Source organism: Lacerta agilis, chromosome 14 (genome assembly GCF_009819535.1).
Source record: "Lacerta agilis isolate rLacAgi1 chromosome 14, rLacAgi1.pri, whole genome shotgun sequence".
Classification (NCBI taxonomy): Eukaryota; Metazoa; Chordata; class Lepidosauria; order Squamata; family Lacertidae; genus Lacerta; species Lacerta agilis.
The window spans coordinates 34,611,702-34,624,757 of NC_046325.1; positions in this window are offsets into that span (position 1 = coordinate 34,611,702).

The window sequence follows — 13,056 nt, forward strand, 5'->3', positions numbered from 1 at the left end:
GTGTTGAGAAGGCAATTAAAAGCAAGATTTTGACATCTGAACAGGCAGCTAGAACCAAAGGGCTACTGGATCACAGGCATGGAAAATAACAAGTGCACATCTTGTTGAAGGCTCAAAGCACTTCACACATTATCTTAGTAATCCTGTTCAACAGCTTTGTAACAGTCAGTATTGTTTTCCACATATTACAGATGGTCGGGCTGGGGGGCAGGGGAGAGAGAGAGAGAGAGCCACTGAGGTTGAAAAATAGTGATTTGCCTAGGGTTACCCAGAGAGTTCGCCGTGAACCAGGTATTTCCTGCCCAACTGCTTACTGTACTCTCTTCACAACTGCACAACTCAGAGAATGCAGGGCAAACTAGACACACCAATTTGCAGCAGAGGCACTCTTATAGCCAAGACCATTGAATGCCACAGACAGGGAGAGCAAGGTGCCTGCAGAGCAAGGAACTCCAGATGGCTCATGAAAGAGGATACGAGAAGGCCAAAAAGACCCACAAACCCAAGAGGATCTCTCATCAGTTTGACCGGGGTGAAGGTTTTGCAGAGGCACATTTTGCAAGGCAGGGTCTATAACTCAACCACTAAAACCAGATTCCAAGCAAGTGTTGCAGACGCAAAAGGCAAGAGCTACGCGGAGCTGAGGCGAGTCACATGCATCCCTCTATATTACATTCTGCAGGCAACTCATGTCTGTCAGCTCCAGTCCAAACAAAACAGTCCTATACCTGAAAGAATAACATGGCAAAAGGCTAAGCAGGAGTTTGGCCTCAGGGATCAAGTTCCTGCTTGTTCCTTCTCAGCATAAATTCTCCCATGCTCCGCTTCCCCCCCCCCCGCCCCCCCGAATCTTAAGATAAGTGTTAGAAAGCAGCTGAACAGGCACAGTGGGAAACTATAACTGGACTAAGGCATGGCATTAAATAAGAGTTCAGAAAGCAGCGTGCAAAGTGGTTTGTAGAACTTTTTCATCACATGGACACAAAGACCATGTGATTGAAAGCTAGCAAATGTCACTTTTTAAAGGTTAAGGGAAGTCCAGTTGCATAGTGGGCTAAGGACAAGTCATGCATGCAAGTCATGCATTCACCTTGTCCATTACAATAATCTAATATCCAGCCTGCAAATAACTCTTTTTACCCTTAAATTCTGGCTGTTGTTGTTGTTCAGTCATTCAGTCGTGTCCGACTCTTCGTGACCCCATGGACCAGAGCACGCCAGGCACCCCTATCCTTCTAGTTTGCTAGAAGGGCATAATAACATTTTTTGGGGAAAGAAACTAATTGCAGAGCCTGCACTCTTTTAGCTCCCCCAGATCTATGGATACTGCTTCAGGCTGAGGTACTCCTCTGCCAACCCACAATTCTACTTGCACCCTCCAGTATCAAGAGTCTCCCTGTCAGATATATTATTTCCATTTCACTTAGGAGGCAGGCAGAACTTCTGGAAACTAGCTTCACTATCTGCACTCTGAATCTGTTATGGCGAATTATTGCTGCTAGAAACGCTTATCTTAAGCTGTGCATGGCATTTTCACAGACCAAACTTTTTTGCGTTTCACTGCCATTTGGGCCCAATTCTTCCTCTCCCTTCTCATGCACTGAACACATAAACATATGCACGCCTGCTAAGTGAGTTTAACACTTCCCACATCTGATCAAATGCACTCTAGTCCATCAAATTCTAATAGGTCTGTTTGGTGCCACAAGACACTACTGCTTTTGCTGCAACCAACAAAACGCAGCACCCCTTCTGGAAGTTATCTACTCCCCATTCATCAAGTCTCACTGACTGACAATGTACAAGCACGCTGCAGCTGAAACCAGAGCCCGTATCCCATGCTCTATAGAAGCTTTGGCAAGATGATGCCAAGTAAGGATCCATTGTTAAAACAGCAAATACTACAATGGAGGGTTTTTTTATTTGTTCTTTAACAAAATCTCACACATGTTCTCTCTCACACACACATACACGAAACAAAGTTTAATAACTCTAGGTTATTCACAAGCAGAACTGCATCAATAAGAACGTTTTTCTTTGCACACTCCATCTCCACATCACTAAGTCCTTGCTACTGCCACAAATGTCAGAGACTTGGCAACGCAGGAGAACCCACCCCATCCTCAAACAGAGCAAGGGATGGTTATCTAACTAAATTTGTCTATTAAGCCATAATACGGGGCGGTGGGTTGATTTTATTTAATTTTAAAATCTTGCATGCAGTTGCTTTGGCAACCAAAGTTAAGCTTCATAAGGCAGTTTAGGGCGCAGAATAACACACACATCTACAGGAGGAAAGGGGTTCTGGAAACAGGAAAAGAAACCCACCAAGAAGCATAGGAGCCAACTCTTAGGGGCCAATAAAAATATTTTAGGGACCCCCCCAAAAAAAAGTTGATGGGCATTGTCATTCAAATGGTGTGTGTAATCGATTATGTAGGACGGTGCTTACCTGAGCCCCCCAATATATTATTCAACTCAGCACTCCTGGCACCAAGACACTGGGAAAATGCACCATTTGATTTTGGGGGGTGGGCATGTGTGTGTGTGAATACTGACACACACGATTAATCTGTGCCCTGCATCCTTAAACTTCACCCTCTTGTCTCCCAGATCCTTCATGTGAAAGGCCACCCTCCAACATTAAAAACAAAAAATGAGATTGTTGAAAGATCCCACACAGGGTTGAAAAGTCTGCGATCGTTGCAGGCTTATAACTGTACCCCCCACGTAGATACAAACACACACACGCACACATTCATACTTTTCAATGACAGAGCAAGAGGGAACGGGAGTGGCTTGCCGAGAAAACACCCCAACTCCACCCTGGACCGGGTGCCACACACATTTCTCTATGGCTCCCTTGCCCAAGATCCGCTTGGCACCCGCAACTCCCCCCCCCCCCAACACACACATACAAGCACCCCACGCATCAGCCCCTTAGCTGAGGCACTTTCCTCTCAGTCCCAACTTCAGCGGGGCGGGAAGAAGACCCTCAGCTGCAGCCCCACACAGTCCCCGAAGCGCCTCGCTCAGCCAGGCTTGCAGCGCCCCACAGCCTCTCCCGCCTGGCTCCCCACTGCAGCTCCCCAGACCTTGCAAAACCTGCAGGGCCCCCGAGCGGAGGGAGGGAGGAATGGCGCCGGGAGGAGCCCCTCCAAGCTCATGCTGCTGGTCCTTCCCTTTTACCTGCAAGGAGATCGGGAAAATGGCGCGCTGCTGCTGCTTTTCCTTGCAGATGTTCCTGCAGGATGGAAAGCTGCAATTACCGGGCCCAGCCTGCCCTCGGATGGATGTCTCTTTTCTCTTTCCCACCCCGCCACCCCTCCAAGGGAAACTAGAACCGGCTGTCCCGGCCACTGCAGCCCTTCATAACCACAGCCACCTCCTCCTTTTCCTCTTCTCCTCCATCTTTGCAGCTGGCTTCGCTCGCCCTGTGCGCCGCCGCCGCCGCCGCCGCCAAACACTAACAACAACATTCGGTGACGTCATTCGCCGTCACGTGACGGGCCCACCGCTCTATAAATAGCCTTTGCTCTCCCTCGCTTGCTTAAGTCCGCGAGGGGGCAAGGCCCAGCGGAGGGAGGGAGGGGAGGGCGGAGCGGCTCAGTCCTGCCTGGTGTTAAAGGGCGCGCAGGAACAAGGCAGGGAAAAGAAGAGCTGCTTTTTCCCCCTCAGCAGCCTCCTCCTGGCTGCTGCTGCGTGGGGACCATATTAAGTGTGCCTTCCGGCAGTTTCAACACATGAAACGAAGGACAGGCTGCAGGACCGGCCCAAGACATTTTGCCGCCTGAGGCGCCGCAGCTGGTGGAGCCGCTCCGCAGCATTTGAGAGCAGGCAGATTATATTGGGCACCTGAGGCAGTGCTGGATTTAGGGCGCCAAGCCAAGAGGGCACAAAATATAATTATTAATAATAATAATAATACCACCATATATTTTCCGTATACAGAGGAACCTCGGTTTTCAAACTTAATCCATTCCGGAAGACCGTTCGGCTTCTGAAAGATTAGAAAACCGAGGATCAGTGGGCTGGCTGCAAAGTCAATGGGGGAGAAATGAAAAATGCAGCTCGGAAGATGTTCGGCTTCTGAAAATCGTTTGAAAACCAGAGCAGTTAGTTCCAGGTTTTCGGTGTTCGGGAGCTGAAACGTTCCAAAATGGATGCGTTCAGGAACCGAGGTTTGACCGTATAAGACACCCCCTATTTTTTTGAACCCAAAATTAATAAATCAATATTTTAAACATCAAACAGAACAACTTTGAGATTCTTTTGTGGGTGTCAGCCAGAGTTTAGGTGGCCATATTTCAAGAGTCAGAGCCCAAACCAGAGCCCATGCCACCCGCACCAGAGACCGAACCCCTGTGCATTCGCCATCCGTGTGTAAGATGACCCCAAATTTTGGTCTAAACTTTTAAAGCAAAAAACATTGTCCTGTGCGCAGAAAATAAGGTAACAATTATGATGGTGGTGCTTTTAGTAAAATAGGCGCTGGTACTTGGTACCCTTGAGTATCTCCTGAAAAAAAAGCACCAATAATACTAATGTATGAGGTACTATGGGAGAGGTAGTACCTCTGGTGGGGGACACATTGTGCTGCTTCTGGAGTAGTTTCTCCAGCTTCGGTCCCCACCCAGCACTCAGCTCTCCCCTGTGACTCCTAGAAGCTGTCAGCATGCGACAGTCGCTAAACCCCGAGAACGGCTTCAACCCTCTGTTGAAGCGAAGGACTTCCCCTGCATGCGAAGGCGGGTTCTGGCAGATTTAGCCATCAAGACCAATAGTGGATCCAACAATCAAGAAGGTGGTGGGCTCATCAACCTGGGAAGGGAGCCCATGTAGGAGAAGGAAAACTCTGGTTCTAAACCTTTGCTGCCTTGCGGGATTGTTTCAGGAGAAGAACATGCTAAGGAGTTCTTGGCATCCGTCTGTCTCAAGAGACAATGGAGTGCACCTCTGCGTTAGCAGCACCAAAGTGACTTCCCTGGGGGTGCAAGCCTAGGTGGTGTGTATGGAGGTCCTGGGCACCCCAGAAAACAATACCCCCCTTCCTCTTGGCTTGCTGGTGTGGTCCAAAGGAAAGCAGAGCAAGATGTTTGCTGAAAGGAGGCATACAAGGCTCCATCCAACCGAATTAGGGTCTCCACTCTGGATTTGTGTAGGGTTTACTCCTTAGTCTTATCTTCTCCCGAAGACATCCCACAAGGCAGCAGAAGTTTAGGGTTAGAGATGAGCTGCCTTCTCAGGTCGACAAGCCCCATCTGCCCCTCACTTCCCTCTACTACACTTATTTTACTGTTCTTAGAACATGTGTTTCAGTGTTTTATTCTGTTTTTACTGTGTATACCACTTCAATGCACCTTATTCCATGAAACAGTATATAAATTTGAAGGAGGAAGAATACCAGTATGTCAACACTGTAGCATTTCTGGAATTTTAAAATGCCAGGCAGTTCCCAAGCCCATGGCTGGCATAGCAGTGAAGCCCTTGGTTTTTTTTTTTCCTGGCCTTTGCACAAGGATGGCAGATGCCAACACCAGCCCGCCATTATCACACACAGCTTGACTTCCACCGCAAAGAGTGTGTTTGTTCTTTAAAGTTAAAAATACAATAGGGGGGGAAACAGTGGTTGTACAGTATAGCCAGTGTGGTGTAGTGGTTAAGAGCGGTGGACTCGTAATCTGGTGAACCAGGTTCGATTCCCCGCTCCTCCACATGCAGCTGCTGGGTGACCTTGGGCTAGTCACACTTCTCTGAAGTCTCTCAGCCCCACTCACCTCACAGAGTATTTGTTGTGGGGGAGGAAGGGAAAGGAGATTGTTAGCCGCTTTGAGACTCCTTAGGGTAGTGATAAAGCGGGATATCAAATCCAAACCCTTCTTCTTCTTCTTGGACCACCCATTCAAAATACAACCAGCAACTAGTTTGAGAGATTAAAGGTGCTACAGGACCTTACTGACAATGCATCCATTTATGCCCAGGAACCCTAAGGAGGGAGACAAGTTATGAAGAATGGCAACTTGAGCACCAACAGCTTAACGTAATTTTAATAAGACATCCTCAAAAGGCAAAATGGAGAGACCGCGATTTATCAGGAACAGGTACCAGAAAGTAGGAACATTGGAAGCTGCTGTATACTGAATCAGATCATTGGACCATCTACCTCAGCATTGTCTAGCAGCTCTCTAGGGTTTGAGGCAAGGGACATTCATAACCTTACTTGGACACTCAAGAGCATAAAAGATACCTGCAGTTATATTGTGTATTAATGCAACACTGGTGTCATAGGCTGGAACAGCCGAGGGAAAGAGTTGTGGAATCAATTGTTGCTGGATTGTGTTTGTGTGTATGGCTGTGATTACTTACTTACACACACACACACACACACAATTTATGCTCAGTCGGAAGAGCATGAGACTCTTAATCTCAGGGTCGTGGGTTTGAGTCCCACATTAGGCAAGAGAATCCTGCAATGCAAGGGGTTGGACTAGATGACCCTTGTGGTCCTTTCCAACTGTACAGTTCTGAGATTCTATTAGTGGGAAGCACATTGCACTATCTGGAAACTCCACGAAACCCACCCACCCTCCAAAATGTGGTTTTAAGACTGATACTCCGTTTTTTTAATTTGGGGGCTTTGCATGTATGTACAATATACTCACATCCCTACCTGAGGTTCCCACTTGACCTGACCCTGAAGTAGTTGAGGGAGTGGGGAGCAAATGTATCCGTGGTAGGCCAGTTTCTCACATATAACTTTTCATAGCTCACACAGGCTTTAAAAGATTACCACACAATAAGCTGACCAGGGTGTGTTAAAACTTGAAGGCTGCTGCCCTACATTGTTCAACAGGACTTTACCAAAGTGGGGCACTTTTGAGTTAACTAACGTAGGAACAAGTTGTAAAGCAGCTTGGGCCAGAAGATTATCTAAATTTTCAGAAACAGCTACTGAGCCAAGGCATCCCTGCAAATCATAATCTTTAGAACATACTGTGCTTCAGATAAACCAGGAAAGGTATTTCCTTGTCAAATGAATGATTGGAAACACATTTAAAAACCACTGAATACATACAGTGACCATATGTTAGGCCCCCATCTGGACTGTACCTTTAAAGCAGTATCATTCCACTTTAAAAAGTCATGGCTTACCCCCAAAGAAGCCTGGGAACTGTAGTTGTTTGCTGAGAATTGTTTGGAGACCACCCCTAGAGAGTTACAATTCCCCCATTTCCTGGGAAGAGGGGTTGATTATTAAACAACCCTGGAAATTTTTAGCTGTGCAAAGGGGATAGAGGGTCTTATAACAACCTAACAACAAACTACAGTTCCCAGGATTCTTTGTAGGGAAAGCCATGGCTGTTTACAGTGGCGTGATACCACTTTACATAGGCTCATCCCTGTGTTAATGCTATCCCAAAGCAAGCAGTTAACATCATAGGGGCTTGCCTATGGGTGTGTTTTACGACAATACAGGTAGCAAATAGCCTTAGTTTTCCACGTAGTTAAGACTTACTGTGAAGTGTGGAAATTAAACACCTAGTTACTCATCAGACAGAGTTCAGAACTAGAGAGGCGAACTACAGATTATAAAGCCCTCTGCAGGCACTTACATAATAGCTCTTTCCTCCTCCCTAAATCCAATGTGGAGGTCAGCACACCCAAGGCCCATTATAATCATTGGACTAGCACTCCTCAACTCTGCATCGGATCAGGCCATTTAAAAAGTCATCTATTACTTTCATGCTTGTGAGCGTGCTCTGCGTCAACCAAGTTTGGTATGAGAATGGCAAAAAGAATTGTGTTAAAGAAGAAATACAGAGGTCAGCCACTAAAAAGAATAAAAAAGAGGGTATAGCATAGCAGAAGCAGTGCAAGGTGAACTAAGAATTGTACCAAAGGTTACAGAAGGAAAATACGAGCTCATAATTTTAAAGGTGTGTAGAAAAGACGCCAGCCTTTGCATATATGTCTTGTTCTGCATGGAGAAACAATTAAAATGTACAAGGAGAAAACCATAAATGGTGCACATATACATTTTAAATGGCCAGGTCTCCTGTTTCAGGCTATACAGATGTAGGCCTAATTCTGTCCTAATGCTTCTCCCATACACATTGCAGAGAAAGCCGTCAATTCAAGCGCACAGGAACCATTCACATTATATTGACATTTTAAGTGCTCTTTTTTGCATCCAACATGAATTGGTCTGGAGTAGAGATTCAAAACTCGCAATTCCCACAACCGCTCTAAGTCAATACAGTGGTACCTCGGGTTAAGAACTTAATTCATTCCGGAGGTCCTTTCTTAACCTGAAACTGTTCTTAACCTGAAGCATCACTTTAGCTAATGGGGCCTCCCGCTGCCGCTGCACCGCCAGAGCACGATTTCTGTTCTTATCCTGAAGCAAAGTTCTTAACCTGAGGTACTATTTCTGGGTTAGTGGAGTCTGTAACCTGAAGCGTCTGTAACCTGAGGTACCACTGTACCTGGTTATTGTTCCTTTACAGAAGAATTGGGTTTGGGTAGATCCTGTCTTCAATGCCTGAATGTATGAAGGCAGGAATATATGGATAAACACTGTTCAAAAAAGAATATGCTGATATGCTTAGACTAAAGGAGTAAAGTGGAAAGGAAAGCACTAGTAAAGTCATGTTATAAAGAGATCAAAATTTAAAACCTAAAAGATTGCAATTTAAAATATATGGAAGTCGAGGTGTGGTGGAGGGAAGCCATGGGGTATGGTGATGGGAAGTCATGGGAGTGGGAAGGATTTTTGTTTGTGTAAATAGCAGATTATTTTTGTGTGGCTATGTATTTTCTTTTTTCTTTCTGTATCATCAAAACTTTAATTTAAAAAAATAAAAAAGAAGGCAGAACGAAGATAAAATGGACGACAACAAAACACAAATAATAAAACGTTGTTTCTGTTCATCTCCTTTCTGGAAGCCCCTTCAAATTTCTGATCACATTCCTGTCAAATACAAAATCCTTTTCAATTCCTGCATTTTTATTTCAGAAAACAAGAGAGAGAAAGCGCAGAATGTACAATTATGTAGAGAGAGCATCCTTTAACCACTGAGTGACAGCAGCTAGACACACCACTATCATCTTTCGTATTTGGTTTTGCAGGGCATTTTACATCCCAAACTTTCAATAATCACTTTCCAATAATTAAATTCTGCATCTACACCTGCTGCAGACGGGCCATTTCAGACTGTGTGTGTGTGTGTGTCTCACATTTTTAAATGTTTCCCACAGTTAATAATTCCTTGCAAATAAAAGTAACATCCCAGTAGTAATGTATGGAAGTGAGAGCTGGACCATAAAGGCTGATCGCCAAATAATTGATGCTTTTGAATTATGGTGCTGGAGGAGACTCTTGAGAGTCCCATGGACTGCAAGAAGATCAAACCTATCCATTCTCAAGGAAATCGGCCCTGAGTGCTCACTGGAAGGACAGATCCTGAAGCTGAAGCTCCAATACTTTGGCCACCTCATGAGAAGAGAAGACTCCCTAGAAAAGACCCTGGTGTTGGGAAAGATGGAGGGCACAAGGAGAAGGGGACAGCAGAGGACGAGGTGGTTGGACAGTGTTCTCGAAGCTACTCACATGAGTTTGACCAAACTGCGGGAGGCAGTGGAAGACAGGAGTGCCTGGCGTACTCTGGTCCATGGGGTCACGAAGAGTCGGACACGACTAAACGACTAAACAACAACAATCAGGAAAAGGGCTGGCCATAATCCTCCTTATAGTTTCTTATAAAGGGACCACTGCATAGAAAAGGTGACATCCACCCCCACCTGCAGTTCATTCTGCACAAGCCATTCTGCTGCATGTGTAGATCAGGCATAAGAGTTGGGAGAGAGGTACCGGAACAACCTGGCTACTTCCTCCTACCTGAAGGCGTTTGCCATTTCCTTAGGCACATTGGAAGAGGGGGAGATAACAGAGCTGGTTCCAATAAGCATGGGAAGACTGTTCAATACAGATCGAGTGCTGTTGACCAGGATCACCTTGCTTCAGATTAGCAGCTACTACATGGCAGCTCTTCCTGATGGCAGGAAACAATATTGGAGGGAGGACTGTTAGGGGCTCAGAGGTACATTCCTGAGGAGCAAGCATTGTCTCTTACCTTAGATTCAGGAGCAGCTGGTGACCATTGGAACCAGTAGGGCAGCAAGCAGGGAGGTCAACAACAAATGAAGCCAGAATCAATGACAGGCAAAGCTAAATAATTATGGTTTTGTCCCTGTGGAGTTCTTCAAGGGCAACTCTGCTGAGTTCTTCAAGGGCAACACTGAGACTGGCAGGAAGTGTCAGGCCCTGGTTGTAAGGAAGAGGGCAGGCAGGTTGAGAGCTGCTGGATGAGAGCAGTGAGGTTGGTAGGGCAGTTCCCCATTTGCCCTTATGAACCAGTCTCCACTGTCTAAAAAGGGGGGAAATGATGCAAGGAGCTACTTACCTTGTGGCTGGTTGTGTTTCTCTGGTGCCACGTATGGCTCTTTAAGCTTACTATCATCCTCGACTCATCATCATGCTCAGTCAGTACAGCGTGGGACTCTCAATCTCAGGGTTGTGGGTTTGAGACCCACGTTGGGCAAAGAAGATTCTTGCATTCCAGGGAGTTGGACTAGATGACCCTTGTGGTCCCTTCCAACTCTAAAAATGACTAAGGAAACTTACCCAGAAACTTGGAAATGTAACTAAAAACAACTGGGAAGCCAAAATGGCAATTCTTCCCCATTTGGGATAGACTGAACGTTATAAGAACAAGCGTTTACTTGGACATAAACACTGTGGAGCGAGGGAAAAAAGGAGGGTGCCAATTCTTAGCTCACCACTCACCAAACAGCCAGATACCATAACTAAATTCTGCATGATGGTTGAAATGATCAGGAAGTAGGTCTTTGTCCATGTTTGACTACAACCGGACAACATTTTGAATCAATATGGTGGACTGAACCTTTCTCAAGCAACGCTGGGGGGGGGGAAGTGTTGCACCTGATGAAGTGAGTTTGTGTGAGTGATTCTTACAAAAGTAACATTCACAGCTAGTGATGTGAGGTGAGAATATTCTCCGGAGAATATTCTCGAAAATGAGAATATTATCAAGAATATTATCTGCTAGAAAATTCTCTGGAGAATATTCTCCAGAAACGAAATTCTAATGTAAGAACCAGTTTTACAACCTACATTTAAAAAAATCTAGTAAATAATAAGTCAAGCTGTGATATTGCCAGTATAATTAATAAATAAAGATTTTTTTAAAAAATCCAGTTACATTACAGCGGTACCTCGAGTTACAAACGCCTCAGGTTACAAACGCTTCAGGTTACAAACTCCACTAACCTGGAAGAGTTACCTCGAGTTGAGAACTTTGCCCCAGGATGAGAACAGAAATCGTGTGCCGCCGGCGGTGCAGCAGCAGCAGCAGCAGCAAGAGGCTCCATTAGTGAAAGCACGCCTCTAGTTAAGAAGAGTTTTAGGTTAAGAACGCACCTCCGGAACCAATTAATTTTGTAACTAGAGGTACCACTGTACTGGGCATTGTGTCATTCACCATTGGCAGTTCTGAAATGTGAGCTACAGAAAACATTATTATTATTATTTAGTTTTTAAAATGCTGTTCATTTGATGAACATTTGGATTCATATGTATTTCAACTATATGTAATAGCTTTTTTCTATTTTGGTGTGACCTTATTCTTAGCAATTCTATACCGTTGGTCATATAGTGTGATTTTTTTGATTTTTTTTTTTACAGAAAGTAGCTTTAATGTTTTATACACTTAAAGTACCTAGGCCTACACAATTATGCATAACAGCATGTGAGGTGGCCTTGATTTAAACAGTTGACGTTTATTTTTATTTAGTGGCAGTAACTGTTTTTTTGCAGTGCCATTCAATGGTACAATATTCTCATTAATCAAGAATATTCTTGAGAATATTTTCCAAAAGATTATTCTCGAGAATTTAACATCACTATTCACTATTCACAGCCAAACTCTTCCCAGACATTGTGGCATATTCTGTGTTTGGGGCAAGAATCACTATTGATTTCAGAGAAAGCTAAAGCCTCAAATAAAGGGGGCAGTTCCCGTCCCACAGCTCACTCATGCTAGCTTGGAGACAACAAGCTTCACCTGGATTTAAGGCTTGAAGGAATGTGAGACACTCATACAGTACCTGGAACACACATTGACAAACATGTCCAAGAGGCCCCTAACTGTACCAATACAGTAGGATATTAGATGACAAACTGGAAGCCAATCATCATCTAAGCAAGTGGCAAAATTAAGTTTGGCAGAGCACTATTTGTCCCCACAAAATGTAGGTTAACATTCTGAAGTTCTACCACCACCCCGCCCCTGTATTAGATTACCGGTAGTTTTCCTGCTCTTCCAAGATGCTGATGGAAATTACGATTGCTGTAGCTTCCTGTATCCTTTTGTAAGCCATAAATCTTTCTAGTAAAGACTGATCAGCAGTTAAGGTCAACTTAACCCAAGTCTCCCCAGTTCTACTCCCAACACCCTTAGCCACATTGTTATTTCCCGAATGTTTCTAAATTCCTAGGTTTGGAGGGGCCACAATTCATTTTCACAAAAGCCACAACCTCCCTTTACTCCATTCAAAATACTTACATGAATGTGTATATGAAAGTTGGATGGTTTTCTTCTTTTCAGTGTTTTACTTGTATTGTTGGCCGTCCTTTACATTGTTTTTTGCAGATTTTAAATTTCTGCGTATTCTGCCCCAAACTCCATAGCTGAATGAGGCAGTTTATTAAAAAATGAAGAAAAATATATGTACACATACACCCAGTTACAGGAGGGACAACCTTCCAAGGAAGCTGTACAAGTTCCATTGTCCCAAAGGAGGAAGGTAGGTAGAGTATGTGTACGACACATGATGCCCTGAATAATCCCCACCTCATCCCATTTTGGCACAGTAAGAAAGTACATACACCTGCCAGCTCCTGCTCTCCCAAATTTGCTCTTCTCAATGCAATACAAGGCCCTTCTTCAAAGAGGAAGGACAATCCAGGAACAAACT